The sequence below is a fragment of the Somniosus microcephalus genome, unplaced genomic scaffold, assembly GCF_052327205.1.
Source record: "Somniosus microcephalus isolate GS21.2 unplaced genomic scaffold, FLI_Smic_1.0 unresolved_chr1, whole genome shotgun sequence".
NCBI lineage: Eukaryota > Metazoa > Chordata > Chondrichthyes > Squaliformes > Somniosidae > Somniosus > Somniosus microcephalus.
Genome location: NW_028225179.1, coordinates 19,567,804 through 19,586,989, shown reverse-complemented (window position 1 = coordinate 19,586,989; position 19,186 = coordinate 19,567,804). Strand labels below are relative to the sequence as shown.

At 44.5% G+C, this 19,186-nt stretch overlaps 3 non-coding genes across 3 annotated transcripts; all 3 read left to right on the top strand.

Moving 5' to 3' along the window:
- Positions 1 to 8,414: 8,414 nt before the first annotated feature.
- trnap-agg (transfer RNA proline (anticodon AGG)) lies at positions 8,415 to 8,504 on the top strand. Its single transcript is given in 2 exon segments — positions 8,415 to 8,450; positions 8,469 to 8,504. It is a non-coding gene; the product is annotated as a tRNA-Pro (tRNA).
- Positions 8,505 to 10,031: 1,527 nt separating this feature from the next.
- On the top strand, positions 10,032 to 10,121 carry trnap-agg (transfer RNA proline (anticodon AGG)). The gene is given in 2 exon segments: positions 10,032 to 10,067; positions 10,086 to 10,121. It is a non-coding gene; the product is annotated as a tRNA-Pro (tRNA).
- Positions 10,122 to 18,097: 7,976 nt separating this feature from the next.
- trnap-agg (transfer RNA proline (anticodon AGG)) lies at positions 18,098 to 18,187 on the top strand. The gene is given in 2 exon segments: positions 18,098 to 18,133; positions 18,152 to 18,187. It is a non-coding gene; the product is annotated as a tRNA-Pro (tRNA).
- Positions 18,188 to 19,186: the final 999 nt, after the last annotated feature.

The window sequence follows — 19,186 nt, the reverse complement described above, 5'->3', positions numbered from 1 at the left end:
TCCAACCCCTTCACAATCTTATATGTTTCAATAAGATCGCCTCTCATTCTTCTGAACTCCAATGAGTAGAGTCCCAATCTACTCAACCTCTCCTCATATGTCCATCCCCTCATCCCTGGGATTAACCGAGTGAACTTTCTTTGTACTGACTCGAGAGCAAGTATGTCCTTTCTTAAGTATGGACACCAAAACTGTACGCAGTATTCCAGGTGCGGTCTCACCAATACCTTGTACAACTGAAGCAATACCTCCCTATTTTTATATTCTATTTCCCTAGCAATGAAAGCCAACATTCCATTGGCCTTCTTAATCCCTTGCTGCACCTGCATACTAACCTTTTGAGTTTCGTGCATCAGGACCCCCAGATCCCTTTGCACTTCAGTACTTTCCAGTTTCTTGCCATTAAGATAATAACTTGCTCTACGATTTTTCCTGCCAAAGTGCATAACCTCACACTTTCCAGTATTGTATTCCATCTGCCAAATCTCTGCCCACTTACTTAGCCTGTCGATGTCCCCTTGCAGGTTGTTTATGTCCTCCTCACTCACTACTTTCCCTCCCATCTTAGTATCATCTGCAAACTTTGATATGTTACACTCGGTCCCCTCCTCCAAATCGTTAATATAGATTGTAAAGAGCTGGGGCCCCAGCACTGACCCCTGCGGAACACCACTAGTTACTGATTGCCAGTCTGAGAATGAACCATTTATCCCAACTCTCTGCCTTCTGTTAGATAGCCAATCCTCTATCCATGCCAGAATATTACCCTCAATCCCGTGATTTTTTATCTTAAGCAATAATCTTTTGTGTGGCACCTTGTCAAATGCCTTTTGGAAGTCTAAATACACTACGTCCACTGGTTCCCCTTTATCCACCCTATATGTTACTTCCTCAAAGAACTCCAGCAAATTTGTCAAACATGACTTCCCCTTCATATAACCATGCTGACTTTGTCCTATTAAGTTATGATATTCTAAATGTCCTGTTACTGTCTCCTTAATAATGGACTCCAAAATTTTACCGACCACAGATGTTAGGCTAACCGATCTATAGTTTCCAGCCTTCTGTCTACTGCCCTTTTTAAATAAGGGTGTTACATTAGCAGTTTTCCAGTCTGCCGGGACCTTTGCCGAGTCCAGGGAGTTTTGGAAAATTATTACCAATGCATCCACAATCCCTGCCGCCACTTCCTTCAAGACCCTGGGATGTAACCCATCAGGTCCAGATGATTTATCCGCCTTGAGTCCCATTATTTTACTGAGTACCACTTCCTTAGTGATTTTGATCATGTTTAGCTCATCCCCCCCTTTAGCCCCCTGTTTATCCAGTGTTGGGATATTCTTAGTGTCTTCTACTGTAAAGACTGATGTAAAATATTCATTCAGTGTTTTTGCCATCTCCATATTTCCCACCATTAATTTCCCGGTCTCATCCTCTAAGGGACCAACATTTACTTTAGCCACCCTTTTTCTTTTTATATAACTATAAAAACTCTTACTATCTGTTTTTATATTTTATGCTAATTTACTTTCATAATCTATCTTCCCTTTCTTAATCAATCTTTTTGTTATTTTTTGCTGTCTTTTAAAGTTTTCCCAATCCTCTATCCTCCCAATAGATTTGGCTACCTTATATGCCCTTGTTTTTAGTCGAATACTATCCTTAATTTCTTTACTTAGCCACGGATGGCTGTCTTTTCTTTTACACTCTTTTCTTCTCAGTGGAATATATTTTTTTTGGAAGTTGTAAAATAACTCCTTAAATGTACACCACTGATCATGTATCGTCTTACCCTTTAATCTATTGTCCCAATCCACTCTACTCAATCCGCTCTCATATCTTCATAGTCTCCTTTATTCAAGCTTAGCACACTTGTTTGAGATCCAACCTTCTCACCCTCTAATTGAATATGGAATTCATCCATGTTATGGTCACTCATTCCAAGGGGATACTTTACTAGGACATTTTTAATTAATCCCATCTCGTTACACAGGACCAGATCTAAGGTTGCTTGCCCCCTCGTCGGTTCAGTTACATACTGCTCAAGAAACCCATCACTAATACACTCAATGAACTCATCCTCAAGGCAGCCCTGCCCAATTTGATTTGTCCAATTAATATGATAGTTAAAATCCCCCATAATTATAGATGTTCCCTTATTACAAGCCTCAACTATTTCCTGATTGATACTCCGTCCAGCAGAGTTGCCACTGTTCGGAGGCCTATAGACTACGCCCACTAGTGTTTTTTCCCCTTATTATTCCTTACCTCCACCCAAACTGTTTCATTATCCTGATCTTTTGACCCAATATCATTTCTCTCTATTACAGTGATTCCTTCCTTTATTATCATAGCCACCCCACCTCCCCTTCCTTCCTGCCTGTCCTTCCTGATCGTTAAACAACCTGGTATGTTTAATTCCCAGGCATTGTCACCCTGCAGCCATGTTTCTGTAATGGCCACAAGATCATACCCATATGTAGTTATTTGTGCCATTAACTCGTCTATTTTGTTACAAATGCTACGTGCATTCAGACAGAGAACTTTCAAAGATGTTTTGTGACACTTAGTTCCTGCTTTTCCCCTTTTTAGTACTTTACCTTTTACTGCATACCTTCTGCCCCTTCCTGACACGCTCTGATTTTTAATTTCCCCACTGCAACCTAAGTCTATGACCTTCTCTGTTGTCATTTTTATTATTTGCTCTCTAGGAATCTCCCCCCCACTAGTTAGTTTAAAGCCCTCTCTACAACCCTAGTTATATGATCCGCCAGGACTCTAGTCCCAGCACTGGCCAAGTGAAGCCCATCCCAATGGAACAGCTCCCTCCTGCCCCAGTACTGGTGCCAGTGCCCCAGGAAGCAAAACCCATTTCTCCCACACCAGTCTTTGAGCCAAGCATTTAACTCTCTAATTTTATTTGTCCTAGCCAAATTCGCTCGTGGCTCAGGTAATAATCCAGAGATTATTACCCTTGTGGTTCTGCTTTTTAATTTGACCCCTAGCTGCTCAAACTCCCTCAGCAGTACCTCTTTCCTTGTCCTATCTATGTCGTTGGTACCAACATGGACCACGACAACTGGATCCTCCCCCTCCCACTCCAAGTTTCTCTCCAGTCCAGAGGCGATGTCCTTAACCCTGGCACCGGGCAGGCAACACAGCCTTCGGGACTCTCGCTCTCGGCTGCAAAGAACTCTATCTATCCCCCTAACGATACTATCCCCTACCACTACAACATTTATTTTAACTCCCCCCAATTGAATGGCCCCCTGTCCACGGTGCTGTGGCCAGGTTGCTCATCCTCCCTGCAGTTCCTGCTCCTGTCCCCACAGGGAGTAAGAGCCTCGAACCTGTTGGACAAGTGCAAGGGCTGCGGCTCCTCCAACACTACCTCCTTGGTCCCTGCACCTGCCTCACTTCTAGTCACACCATCCTGACCCTGGCCACGGACTACATCTGAATTAATTAATCTAATTGGTGTGACTACCTCGTGATACACAGAGTCCAGGTAACTCTCCCCCTCCCTGATGTGTCTCAGTGTTTGAAGCTCGGACTCCAGCTCTTTAACACGGAGCCGGAGTTCCTCGAGCAGTCAACACTTACTGCAAATGTGATCACTTTGAGCATCAATGTCCTCAATCACTTTAACTTGTTGCCCTTTCGTTGTTTTTACTTTTGAAAAGCATTGCTTGGCAAAGTGATTCTTTCCATTACACTTTGTGCACATTTTTCCAAACGCTGGGCATTGTCTTAACTGGTGTTTGCAACCATAGCGTTTACAATTAAAAATTTCATCCTCCGATTGCTTTTCATTTCTGTTCTGCCCACGTTTCTTCCCCTTGTAGTACACAGCACCGACAGCAGCATTATCACTCATTGCAATCGCATCATTATTGATTTCACTGAAAGTCTTCGTGTGCTTTCGAGCTAGCTCGCTGGCTTGGCATATTTTCACCGCATTATCCAAATTTAGTTTGGTTTCTCTCAACAGACGTTCCCTGACTTTTTTATCATGAATACCAAACACAATCTGGTCACGAATCATGGATGCTTTGAGCTCAGAGAAATTACATGTCTGTGCTTTCAGTTTCAGGTCAGTTATAAAGCTAGCAAAAGTCTCATTTTGTTGCTGTGTCCGAGAACGGAAGATGTATCTTTCATACGTCTCATTCTTTTTGGGAGCGCAAAGTGCATCAAATTTTTTTAGCACATCTCCTAATTTTTCTCTGTTCTCCACTGGATTAAATACAAATGTATTAAATACCTCTGTCACCTGTGGGCCTGCAACCATAAGCAGCAATTCTATCTTCCTTGCGTCTGGCTTCGTACCGAATCCGATGGCTGCAATGTAGAGTTCGAATTACTGTTTAAAAGTCTGCCAATTGTAGTCGATTTTTTCTGTGAGATTCAAACGCTCTGGTGGCTTCAAATTCTCCATGTCGCTTTTCACAATTTTCAGCAGATCTTCACCATCCTGGTACCATGTTATGTTCATTAATAAATAGACATTCTTATTATGAACACAGCTAGCTTTTGTTAGTTACTTTGTTGAGCAAATGTGGACTGGTACAGTATCTGTAGAGGCTTCCATCTTGACTGCTTCCTTGTGGGTAGCCTAGTGCCTCATGGGTAATGTAGTCTTAATATATATACAGCTGGGTAGTGCAGTCATATATACAGCTCTACACAGCTCTACGGCTCCACCTAGTGTCCACTATAGAATGACATGTTATTGATCGTTACAGTCCCCACTTAGGACATGGCAGACCAGCTGTTACATTCGGATTCAACTTTGCTTTCATTAACCATGTTGATATTTAGACAATGTGAAGTTTACACGATAAAAACTCATGTTCCACCAGACTCACTGCTACCACCTAAGCGTTCCTCAATCTTTCTGATAAAACCTGAGTGTTCATTTCTCACTCTGATATCTCCAGAGTATTGCTTACTCTCACTGATAGCTCCTCAGCGTCCCGTACCCTCTTCGATACATTCTGAGCGCCCCTTACACACTCTCATACCTCCCGAGCGCTCATTAAACCTCTCTGATACCTCCTGAGTTCCCTTTCCCTCTATAATACCTTCTGAGTGTCCGTTACTCTCTCTGGTATCCATTTAGAGCCCTCATACCCACGTGATACTATCTCAGAAACCCTTCAATTCCCTCACAGCTTCTGAGCTCCCCATTGCTCTGGCAATCCCCTCTGAGAAACTCTGAGACTCCCTGATGCCAGGAGCAACGTGTGTTTGGAATGTTGCGGTGCAGGAGAAAGTGGGCAGAAACAGCTGCCTTTACATCGTGTGTGGGGAAAGGTAAGTAGATCTTGTATGTGAGAAGAGCGCAGAAACGTTTTGCCTGAAACTGCGCCCTTGAGGCAAGTTTTGTGTTGTCGGGTAAACTGCTACAGTGAAAGCACAAAATTAAAACAGAACATATTGGAAATATTCAATAGATCAGGCAGCATCTGAAGAGAAATTTTCCTTTTACCAGACGTCACTGTCCACTTTCAATTACACTTCACGTAACTTATAGCTTACAATTCAACACCTCCGTGCAAGAAACAGTTTGGGCTGAAATGAGGACTTTGCTGATTTGTGCAAATAGAGTGAGGCAGCAAAACAAAACTTCCCACTGCGGATTGGGCAAGGAAAGGACTCAGGAGTCTTGGATGCGTTGAAAAAATCTAGTCTGAAATACAATAACGGTAGAATTCAAAACAATGCGTGCAGAGCACAGATGATTAGCGACCCACCGCCTTAACCCCTCAACCACCTCGCTCCATAAACAGAGCTCAGAAAGCTCTTTGTTTCTTTCTTTCTCAATGCAAAGCCCTTGACTCAATGCCGGCTTTCAATTATCAGTCACCAGTATCAGAAATAAAATCACACGGGTGTGGTAGCGTGGCCGAGCAGTCTAAGGCACTGAATTAAAACTCCATTCTTTTCGGGGGCGTGGATTCGAAACCCACTCCTGTCATAAAATTGTATTGATTTTGTTGTTGCCCGAAGAAATGCTCGCTGCAAAGTTCAAAATAAAAAAATATATGATGGAGCGAACGTTGATCAGGTCAAGTGGCATCTAGTGAAACAGGCACTTCATCAACAATCACTTCATTAAGCAACATCATGTGCGAAAAAACTGTTCTTTTTATTCCTTCCTGGAACGTGGGCCTCGCTGGCAATCCCTATCAAACGTAATAACGACGAGGATGGGATCCAAAACCCACGCGTACAGAGCCCAATAGATTAACAGTCCATCGCCTTAATCTCTCGGCCACCTCGTCTCCACCATACACTGCTCTCAGCCATTCCATTTCCTGCTTTTTGCATTTAAGCAGAAATACCCTGAAAGAAAGTTCACTTCACCGCTTATTCTGCCCGTGCACACAGATCTACATTGTTGAAAATGTACAATCAGCTTAATGTAAGCAAAAGGCCTTCCGCTGCTTCAGTTGAGGGACTGTCAAAAATGGTCGGTTTGCAGCCAGATTCAGAAAAGAAAAAGCGTCTCCCAGTTAATTAAACGACCGCGGCAGGACTCCAACCTGCAATCTTTCGTTAAGTGAAAAACTCGCAACCGAATTCAGACGCCTTATCCATTAGGCCACGCGGCCGCTGAAGCTGCTGAGCCTCTTTTTATGGGGAGAATTGTGAGCAGATTCAAGGAAACTGCTCGCAAAAACAAGCGGATTGAGGAAAAGATAAACATATTTTAACTGAATGAACAGGACTTCTGCGAGCTGGGTTTGCACCAGCGCAGGGAATCGCAATGCAACTTGAACCATAACATTGGCGGCTCGTTGGTCTAGGGGTATGATTCTCGCTTCGGGAATTTCTGTGTCTGATAATGCGAGCGATCCCGGGTTCAAATTCCCAGACGAGCCCACTCGCATTTAGTTAAACTCAACACCTCAGTCATGAAAGCTGAAATCGCTCTCCGTTAAAAAAAACGGAATGATCCGGGACTGTGAGCTCTGCCATTTTAAACAGACACAGAATGATCCGGGACTGTGAGCACTCCCGGTTTAAACAGACCCAGAGTGATTAACAACTGACCACGACCCATTCCATTAAAGACAGGCCTGATTTTCAATGCTTATGAAATCGATGGCAACATAAATCGGACTGTTTCTATAATAGGCGGCCGATTACAATGCCCGCTCTTCTGTTGGACGACAAATTGAAGGTTTACTCCATTATAATTTTTCCATTTATCTCCGTCATTTCTCTCCAGCCAAATGAACTGAGTGCAGGTGTCAGCCGTGGCTCCGCGGCAGCAAATTCAAGCAGCACTCCAGAGACTTGAGCACATAATCCAGGCTGACACTCCAGTGCAGGACTGAGGTAGTGCTGCACTGTTGGTGCCCCCGTCTTGCTAGTAAGACGTTAAACCGGGCCCTCCGATCCCATGAGAGTATGCCGAAAAGAACGAGGATTTCTCGCCCATTATTTAGCTCTCAACCAAAGACACTAAAACAGAAAATCTCTTCATTAAGGTTGATAAATATTTTTAAACTACATTGCCTCCTAAAGGAGAAATTTATGTTTCTGCTCCCTAAACATTTGCCTCTGGTCCCGCTACACTTTCATTCGGTGACAATCTCAGCAGAAGAAAGGAGGAGTTCGACAATCCCCGAATCACGATCACTGATCCACATTCATTCAAGATGTTGAAGAATTGCAGTGGTGTCTTTTAATTTTAACAAGATATGATTAATGCATGGGGCACAGACCAGGAGCACCAGGGCGGTTGTGACGAAATTGCATTTGAAAGTTTATTTTAGGCAAGTTTCAGTTAAAAGCTCGGAAAGGGTACCAGTATCAAACGTAATAACGACGAGGATGGGATCCGCATTCTCGATTAACAGTCCATCGCCTCAACCTGTCGGCCACCTCGTCTCAACCACGCACTGCTCTCAGCCATTCCATTTCCTGGTTTTTGCATCTAAGCAGAAATACCCTGAAAGAAAGTTCACTTCACCTCTTATCCTGCCCATGCACACAGATCTACAATGTTGAAAATGTACAATCAGCTTAATGTAAGCAAAAGGCCTTCCGCTGCTTCAGTTGAGGGACTGTCAAAAATGGTCGGTTTGAAGCCAGATTCAGAACAGAAAAAGTGTCGCCGAGTTAGTTAAACGACCGCGGCAAGACTCGAACCTGCAATCGTCTGATAACTGAAAAACCGCGCAACCGAAGTCAGACGCCTTATCCATTAGGCCACGCGGCCACTGATGCGGCTGTACCTCTTTTTATGGGGAGAATTGTGAGCAGATTCAATTAAAATGCTCGCCAAAAAGAAGCGGATTGAGGAAAAGATAAACATATTTTAACTGAATGAACAGGACTTCTGCGAGCTGGGTTGGCACCAGCGCAGGGAATCGCAATGCAACTTGAAACATAACATCGGCGGCTCGTTGGTCTAGGGGTATGATTCTCGCTTAGGGAATTTCTGTGGCTTAAAATGCGAGAGGTCCCGGGTTCAAATCCCGGACGAGCCCCGACACATTTAGTTAAACTCAACACCTCAGTGATGAAAGCTGAAATCGCTCTACGTTAAAAAAAACGGAATGTTCCGGGACTGTGAGCTCTGCCATTTTAAACAGACACAGAATGATCCGGGACTGTGAGCACTCCCGGTTTAAACAGACCCAGAGTGATTAACAACTGACTACGGCCCATTCCATTAAAGACAGGCCTGATTTTCAATGCTTATGAAATCGAGGGCAACAAAAATCGGACTGTTTCTATAATAGGCGGCCGATTACAATGCCCGCTCTTCTGCTGGACGACAAATTGAAGGTTTACTCCATTATAATTTTTCCATTTATCTCCGTCATTTCTCTCCAGCCAAATGATCTGAGTGTAGGTGTCATCCGTGGCTCAGCGGCAGAAAAGTCAAGCAGCACTCCAGAGACTTGAGCACATAATCCAGGCTGACACTCCAGTGCAGTACTGAGGTAGTGCTGTACTGTTGGTGCCCCCGTCTTGCTGGTAAGACGTTAAACCGGGCCCTCCGATCCCATGATAGTATGCCGAAAAGAACGAGGATTTCTCGCCCATTATTTAGCTCTCAACCAAAGACACTAAAACAGAAAATCTCTTCTTTAAGGTTGATAAATATTTTTGAAATTACATTGCCTCCTAAAGGAGAAATTTATGTTTCTGCTCCCTAAACATTTGCCTCTGGTCCCGCTACTCTTTCATTCGGTGACAATCTCAGCAGAAGAAAGGAGGAGTTCGACCATCCCCGAATCACGATCACTGCTCCACATTCATTCAAGATGTTGAAGAATTGCAGTGGTGTCTTTTAATTTTAACAAGATATGATTAATGCATGGGGCACAGACCAGGAGCACCAGGGCGGTTGTGACGAAATTGCATTTGAAAGTTTATTTTAGGCAAGTTTCAGTTAAAAGCTCGGAAAGGGGACCAGTATCAAACGTAATAACGACGAGGATGGGATCCGCATTCTCGATTAACAGTCCATCGCCTCAACCTCTCGGCCACCTCGTCTCAACCGCGCACTGCTCTCAGCCATTCCATTTCCTGGTTTTTGCATCTAAGCAGAAATACCCTGAAAGAAAGTCCACTTCACCTCTTATCCTGCCCATGCACACAGATCTACAATGTTGAAAATGTACAATCAGATTAATGTAAGCAAAAGGCCTTCCGCTGCTTCAGTTGAGGGACTGTCAAAAATGGTCGGTTTGAAGCCAGATTCAGAACAGAAAAAGTGTCGCCGAGTTAATTGAACGACCGCAGCAAGACTCGAACCTGCTATCGTCTGATAACTGAAAAACCTCACAACCGAAGTCAGACGCCTTATCCATTAGGCCACGCGGCCACTGATGCGTCTGTACCTCTTTGTATGGGGAGAATTGTGAGTAGATTCAATTAAAATGCTCGCCAAAAAGAAGCGGATTGAGGAAAAGATAAACATATTTTAACTGAATGAACAGGACTTCTGCGAGCTGGGTTTGCACCAGCGCAGGGAATCGCAATGCAACTTGAAACATAACATCGGCGGCTCGTTGGTCTAGGGGTATGATTCTCGCTTAGGGAATTTCTGTGGCTTAAAATGCGAGAGGTCCCGGGTTCAAATCCCGGACGAGCCCAGACACATTTAGTTAAACTCAACACCTCAGTCTTGAAAGCTGAAATCGCTCCACGTTAAAAAAAACGGAATGATCCGGGACTGTGAGCTCTGCCATTTTAAACAGACACAGAATGATCCGGGACTGTGAGCACTCCCGGTTTAAACAGACCCAGAGTGATTAACAACTGACCACGACCCATTCCATTAAAGACAGGCCTGATATTCAATGCTTATGAAATCGATGGCAACATAAATCGGACTGTTTCTATAATAGGCGGCCGATTACAATTCCCGCTCTTCTGCTGGACGACAAATTGAAGGTTTACTCCATTATAATTTTTCCATTTATCTCCGTCATTTCTCTCCAGCCAAATGAACTGAGTGTAGGTGTCAGCCGTGGCTCAGCGGCAGCAAAGTCAAGCACCACTCCAGAGACTTGAGCACATAATCCAGGCTGACACTCCAGTGCAGTACTGAGGTAGTGCTGCACTGTTGGTGCCCCCGTCTTGCTGGTAAGACGTTAAACCGGGCCCTCCGATCCCATGAGAGTATGCCGAAAAGAACGAGGATTTCTCGCCCATTATTTAGCTCTCAACCAAAGACACTAAAACAGAAAATCTCTTCATTAAGGTTGATCAATATTTTTGAAATTACATTGCCTCCTAAAGGAGAAATTTATGTTTCTGCTCCCTAAACTTTTGCCTCTGGTCCCGCTACTCTTTCATTCGTTGACAATCTCAGCAGAAGAAAGGAGGAGTTCGACAATCCCCGAATCACGATCACTGCTCCACATTCAGTCAAGGTGTTGAAGAATTGCAGTGGTGTCTTTTAATTTTAACAAGATATGATTAATGCATGGGGCACAGACCAGGAGCACCAGGGCGGTTGTGACGAAATTGCATTTGAAAGTTTATTTTCGGCAAGTTTCAGTTAAAAGCTCGGAAAGGGGACCAGTATCAAACGTAATAACGACGAGGATGGGATCCGCATTCTCGATTAACAGTCCATCGCCTCAACCTCTCGGCCACCTCGTCTCAACCATGCACGGCTCTCAGCCATTCCATTTCCTGGTTTTTGCATCTAAGCAGAAATACCCTGAAAAAAGTCCACTTCACCTCTTATCCTGCCCATGCACACAGATCTACAATGTTGAAAATGTACAATCAGCTTAATGTAAGCAAAAGGCCTTCCGCTGCTTCAGTTGAGGGACTGTCAAAAATGGTCGGTTTGAAGCCAGATTCAGAACAGAAAAAGTGTCGCCGAGTTAATTGAACGACCGCGGCAAGACGCGAACTTGCAATCGTTTGATAACTGAAAAACCTCGCAACCGAAGTCAGACGCCTTATCCATTAGGCCACGCGGCCACTGATGCGCCTGGATCTCTTTTTATGGGGAGAATTGTGAGCAGATTCAATTAAAATGCTCGCCAAAAAGAAGCGGATTGAGGAAAAGATAAACATATTTTAACTGAATGAACAGGACTTCTGCGAGCTGGGTTTGCACCAGCGCAGGGAATCGCAATGCAACTTGAAACATAACATCGGCGGCTCGTTGGTCTAGGGGTATGATTCTCGCTTAGGGAATTTCTGTGGCTTAAAATGCGAGAGGTCCCGGATTCAAATCCCGGACGAGCCCCGACACATTTAGTTAAACTCAACACCTCAGTGATGAAAGCTGAAATCACTCAACGTTAAAAAAAACGGAATGATCCGGGACTGTGAGCTCTGCCATTTTAAACAGACACAGAATGATCCGGGACTGTGAGCACTCCCGGTGTAAACAGACCCAGAGTGATTAACAACTGACCACGACCCATTCCATTAAAGACAGGCCTGATTTTCAATGCTTATGAAATCGATGGCAACATAAATCGGACTGTTTCTATAATAGGCGGCCGATTACAATGCCCGCTCTTCTGCTGGACGACAAATTGAAGGTTTACTCCATTATAATTTTTCCATTTATCTCCGTCATTTCTCTGCAGACAAATGAACTGAGTGCAGGTGTCAGCCGTGGCTCAGCGGCAGCAAAGTCACGCAGCACTCCAGAGACTTGAGCACATAATCCAGGCTGACACTCCAGTGCAGTGCTGAGGTAGTGCTGCACTGTTGGTGCCCCCGTCTTGCTGGTAAGACGTTAAACCGGGCCCTCCGATCCCATGAGAGTATGCCGAAAAGAACGAGGATTTCTCGCCCATTATTTAGCTCTCAACCAAAGACACTAAAACAGAAAATCTCTTCATTAATGTTGATAAATATTTTTGAAATTACATTGCCTCCTAAAGGAGAAATTTATGTTTCTGCTCCCTAAACATTTGCCTCTGGTCCCGCTACTCTTTCATTCGATGACAATCTCAGCAGAAGAAAGGAGGAGTTCGACAATCTCCGAATCACGATCACTGCTCCACATTCAGTCAAGAAGTTGAAGAATTGCAATGGTCTCTTTTAATTTTAACAAGATATGAGTAATGCATGGAGCACAGACCAGGAGCACCAGGGCGATTCTGACGAAATTGCATTTGAAAGTTTATTTTAGGCAAGTTTCAATTAAACGCTCGGAAAGGGGACCAGTATCAAACGTAATAACGACGAGGATGGGATCCGCATTCTCGATTAACAGTCGATCGCCTCAACCTCTCGGCCACCTCGTCTCAACCATGCACTGCTCTCAGCCATTCCATTTCCTGGTTTTTGCATGTAAGCAGAAATACCCTGAAAGAAAGTCCACTTCACCTCTTATCCTGCCCATGCACACAGATCTACAATGTTGAAAATATACTATCAGCTTAATGGAAGCATGAGGCCTTCCGCTGCTTCAGTTGAGGGACTGTCAAAAATGGTCGGTTTGAAGCCAGATTCAGAACAGAAAAAGTGTCGCCGAGTTAATTGAACGACCGCGGCATGGCTCGAACTTGCAATCGTCTGAAAAACCTTGCAACTGAAGTCAGACGCCTTATCCATTAGGCCACGCGGTCACTGATGCGACTATACCTCTTTTATGGGGAGAATTGTGAGCAGATTCAATTAAAATGCTCGCCAAAAAGAAGCGGATTGAGGAAAAGATAAACATATTTTAGCTGAATGGACAGGACTTCTGCGAGCTGGGTTTGCACCAGCGCAGGGAATCGCAATGCAACTTGAAACATAAGATCGGCGGATCGTTGTTCTAGGGGTATGATTCTCGCTTCGGGAATTTCTGTGGCTTAAAATGCGAGAGGTCCCGGGTTCAAATCCCGGACGAGCCCAGACACATTTAGTTAAACTCAACACCTCAGTCTTGAAAGCTGAAATCGCTCCACGTTAAAAAAAACGGAATGATCCGGGACTGTGAGCTCTGCCATTTTAAACAGACACAGAATGATCCGGGACTGTGAGCACTCCCGGTTTAAACAGACCCAGAGTGATTAACAACTGACCACGACCCATTCCATTAAAGACAGGCCTGATATTCAATGCTTATGAAATCGATGGCAACATAAATCGGACTGTTTCTATAATAGGCGGCCGATTACAATTCCCGCTCTTCTGCTGGACGACAAATTGAAGGTTTACTCCATTATAATTTTTCCATTTATCTCCGTCATTTCTCTCCAGCCAAATGAACTGAGTGTAGGTGTCAGCCGTGGCTCAGCGGCAGCAAAGTCAAGCACCACTCCAGAGACTTGAGCACATAATCCAGGCTGACACTCCAGTGCAGTACTGAGGTAGTGCTGCACTGTTGGTGCCCCCGTCTTGCTGGTAAGACGTTAAACCGGGCCCTCCGATCCCATGAGAGTATGCCGAAAAGAACGAGGATTTCTCGCCCATTATTTAGCTCTCAACCAAAGACACTAAAACAGAAAATCTCTTCATTAAGGTTGATAAATATTTTTGAAATTACATTGCCTCCTAAAGGAGAAATTTATGTTTCTGCTCCCTAAACTTTTGCCTCTGGTCCCGCTACTCTTTCATTCGTTGACAATCTCAGCAGAAGAAAGGAGGAGTTCGACAATCCCCGAATCACTATCACTGCTCCACATTCATTCAAGGTGTTGAAGAATTGCAGTGGTCTCTTTTAATATTAACAAGATATGATTAATGCATGGGGCACAGACCAGGAGCACCAGGGCGGTTGTGACGAAATTGCATTTGAAAGTTTATTTTCGGCAAGTTTCAGTTAAAAGCTCGGAAAGGGGACCAGTATCAAACGTAATAACGACGAGGATGGGATCCGCATTCTCGATTAACAGTCCATCGCCTCAACCTCTCGGCCACCTCGTCTCAACCATGCACGGCTCTCAGCCATTCCATTTCCTGGTTTTTGCATCTAAGCAGAAATACCCTGAAAAAAGTCCACTTCACCTCTTATCCTGCCCATGCACACAGATCTACAATGTTGAAAATGTACAATCAGCTTAATGTAAGCAAAAGGCCTTCCGCTGCTTCAGTTGAGGGACTGTCAAAAATGGTCGGTTTGAAGCCAGATTCAGAACAGAAAAAGTGTCGCCGAGTTAATTGAACGACCGCGGCAAGACGCGAACTTGCAATCGTTTGATAACTGAAAAACCTCGCAACCGAAGTCAGACGCCTTATCCATTAGGCCACGCGGCCACTGATGCGCCGGGATCTCTTTTTATGGGGAGAATTGTGAGCAGATTCAATTAAAATGCTCGCCAAAAAGAAGCGGATTGAGGAAAAGATAAACATATTTTAACTGAATGAACAGGACTTCTGCGAGCTGGGTTTGCACCAGCGCAGGGAATCGCAATGCAACTTGAAACATAACATCGGCGGCTCGTTGGTCTAGGGGTATGATTCTCGCTTAGGGAATTTCTGTGGCTTAAAATGCGAGAGGTCCCGGATTCCAATCCCGGACGAGCCCCGACACATTTAGTTAAACTCAACACCTCAGTGATGAAAGCTGAAATCACTCAACGTTAAAAAAAACGGAATGATCCGGGACTGTGAGCTCTGCCATTTTAAACAGACACAGAATGATCCGGGACTGTGAGCACTCCCGGTGTAAACAGACCCAGAGTGATTAACAACTGACCACGACCCATTCCATTAAAGACAGGCCTGATTTTCAATGCTTATGAAATCGATGGCAACATAAATCGGACTGTTTCTATAATAGGCGGCCGATTACAATGCCCGCTCTTCTGCTGGACGACAAATTGAAGGTTTACTCCATTATAATTTTTCCATTTATCTCCGTCATTTCTCTGCAGACAAATGAACTGAGTGCAGGTGTCAGCCGTGGCTCAGCGGCAGCAAAGTCACGCAGCACTCCAGAGACTTGAGCACATAATCCAGGCTGACACTCCAGTGCAGTGCTGAGGTAGTGCTGCACTGTTGGTGCCCCCGTCTTGCTGGTAAGACGTTAAACCGGGCCCTCCGATCCCATGAGAGTATGCCGAAAAGAACGAGGATTTCTCGCCCATTATTTAGCTCTCAACCAAAGACACTAAAACAGAAAATCTCTTCATTAATGTTGATAAATATTTTTGAAATTACATTGCCTCCTAAAGGAGAAATTTATGTTTCTGCTCCCTAAACATTTGCCTCTGGTCCCGCTACTCTTTCATTCGATGACAATCTCAGCAGAAGAAAGGAGGAGTTCGACAATCTCCGAATCACGATCACTGCTCCACATTCAGTCAAGAAGTTGAAGAATTGCAATGGTCTCTTTTAATTTTAACAAGATATGAGTAATGCATGGAGCACAGACCAGGAGCACCAGGGCGATTCTGACGAAATTGCATTTGAAAGTTTATTTTAGGCAAGTTTCAATTAAACGCTCGGAAAGGGGACCAGTATCAAACGTAATAACGACGAGGATGGGATCCGCATTCTCGATTAACAGTCGATCGCCTCAACCTCTCGGCCACCTCGTCTCAACCATGCACTGCTCTCAGCCATTCCATTTCCTGGTTTTTGCATGTAAGCAGAAATACCCTGAAAGAAAGTCCACTTCACCTCTTATCCTGCCCATGCACACAGATCTACAATGTTGAAAATATACTATCAGCTTAATGGAAGCATAAGGCCTTCCGCTGCTTCAGTTGAGGGACTGTCAAAAATGGTCGGTTTGAAGCCAGATTCAGAACAGAAAAAGTGTCGCCGAGTTAATTGAACGACCGCGGCATGGCTCGAACTTGCAATCGTCTGAAAAACCTTGCAACTGAAGTCAGACGCCTTATCCATTAGGCCACGCGGTCACTGATGCGACTATACCTCTTTTATGGGGAGAATTGTGAGCAGATTCAATTAAAATGCTCGCCAAAAAGAAGCGGATTGAGGAAAAGATAAACATATTTTAGCTGAATGGACAGGACTTCTGCGAGCTGGGTTTGCACCAGCGCAGGGATTCGCAATGCAACTTGAAAAATAAGATCGGCGGATCGTTGTTCTAGGGGTATGATTCTCGCTTCGGGAATTTCTGTGGCTTAAACTGCGAGAGATCCCGGGTTCAAATCCCGGACGAGCCCCGACACATTTAGTTAAACTCAACACCTCAGTGATGAAAGCTGAAATCGCTCTACGTTAAAAAAAACGGAATGATCCGGGACTGTGAGCTCTGCCATTTTAAACAGACACAGAATGATCCGGGACTGTGAGCACTCCCGGTTTAAACAGACCCAGAGTGATTAACAACTGACCACGACCCATTCCATTAAAGACAGGCCTGATTTTCAATGCTTATGAAATCGATGGCAACATAAATCGGACTGTTTCTATAATAGGCGGCCGATTACAATGCCCGCTCTTCTGTTGGACGACAAATTGAAGGTTTACTCCATTATAATTTTTCCATTTATCTCCGTCATTTCTCTCCAGCCAAATGAACTGAGTGCAGGTGTCAGCCGTGGCTCCGCGGCAGCAAATTCAAGCAGCACTCCAGAGACTTGAGCACATAATCCAGGCTGACACTCCAGTGCAGGACTGAGGTAGTGCTGCACTGTTGGTGCCCCCGTCTTGCTAGTAAGACGTTAAACCGGGCCCTCCGATCCCATGAGAGTATGCCGAAAAGAACGAGGATTTCTCGCCCATTATTTAGCTCTCAACCAAAGACACTAAAACAGAAAATCTCTTCATTAAGGTTGATAAATATTTTTAAACTACATTGCCTCCTAAAGGAGAAATTTATGTTTCTGCTCCCTAAACATTTGCCTCTGGTCCCGCTACACTTTCATTCGGTGACAATCTCAGCAGAAGAAAGGAGGAGTTCGACAATCCCCGAATCACGATCACTGATCCACATTCATTCAAGATGTTGAAGAATTGCAGTGGTGTCTTTTAATTTTAACAAGATATGATTAATGCATGGGGCACAGACCAGGAGCACCAGGGCGGTTGTGACGAAATTGCATTTGAAAGTTTATTTTAGGCAAGTTTCAGTTAAAAGCTCGGAAAGGGTACCAGTATCAAACGTAATAACGACGAGGATGGGATCCGCATTCTCGATTAACAGTCCATCGCCTCAACCTGTCGGCCACCTCGTCTCAACCACGCACTGCTCTCAGCCATTCCATTTCCTGGTTTTTGCATCTAAGCAGAAATACCCTGAAAGAAAGTTCACTTCACCTCTTATCCTGCCCATGCACACAGATCTACAATGTTGAAAATGTACAATCAGCTTAATGTAAGCAAAAGGCCTTCCGCTGCTTCAGTTGAGGGACTGTCAAAAATGGTCGGTTTGAAGCCAGATTCAGAACAGAAAAAGTGTCGCCGAGTTAGTTAAACGACCGCGGCAAGACTCGAACCTGCAATCGTCTGATAACTGAAAAACCGCGCAACCGAAGTCAGACGCCTTATCCATTAGGCCACGCGGCCACTGATGCGGCTGTACCTCTTTTTATGGGGAGAATTGTGAGCAGATTCAATTAAAATGCTCGCCAAAAAGAAGCGGATTGAGGAAAAGATAAACATATTTTAACTGAATGAACAGGACTTCTGCGAGCTGGGTTGGCACCAGCGCAGGGAATCGCAATGCAACTTGAAACATAACATCGGCGGCTCGTTGGTCTAGGGGTATGATTCTCGCTTAGGGAATTTCTGTGGCTTAAAATGCGAGAGGTCCCGGGTTCAAATCCCGGACGAGCCCCGACACATTTAGTTAAACTCAACACCTCAGTGATGAAAGCTGAAATCGCTCTACGTTAAAAAAAACGGAATGTTCCGGGACTGTGAGCTCTGCCATTTTAAACAGACACAGAATGATCCGGGACTGTGAGCACTCCCGGTTTAAACAGACCCAGAGTGATTAACAACTGACTACGGCCCATTCCATTAAAGACAGGCCTGATTTTCAATGCTTATGAAATCGAGGGCAACAAAAATCGGACTGTTTCTATAATAGGCGGCCGATTACAATGCCCGCTCTTCTGCTGGACGACAAATTGAAGGTTTACTCCATTATAATTTTTCCATTTATCTCCGTCATTTCTCTCCAGCCAAATGATCTGAGTGTAGGTGTCATCCGTGGCTCAGCGGCAGAAAAGTCAAGCAGCACTCCAGAGACTTGAGCACATAATCCAGGCTGACACTCCAGTGCAGTACTGAGGTAGTGCTGTACTGTTGGTGCCCCCGTCTTGCTGGTAAGACGTTAAACCGGGCCCTCCGATCCCATGATAGTATGCCGAAAAGAACGAGGATTTCTCGCCCATTATTTAGCTCTCAACCAAAGACACTAAAACAGAAAATCTCTTCTTTAAGGTTGATAAATATTTTTGAAATTACATTGCCTCCTAAAGGAGAAATTTATGTTTCTGCTCCCTAAACATTTGCCTCTGGTCCCGCTACTCTTTCATTCGGTGACAATCTCAGCAGAAGAAAGGAGGAGTTCGACCATCCCCGAATCACGATCACTGCTCCACATTCATTCAAGATGTTGAAGAATTGCAGTGGTGTCTTTTAATTTTAACAAGATATGATTAATGCATGGGGCACAGACCAGGAGCACCAGGGCGGTTGTGACGAAATTGCATTTGAAAGTTTATTTTAGGCAAGTTTCAGTTAAAAGCTCGGAAAGGGGACCAGTATCAAACGTAATAACGACGAGGATGGGATCCGCATTCTCGATTAACAGTCCATCGCCTCAACC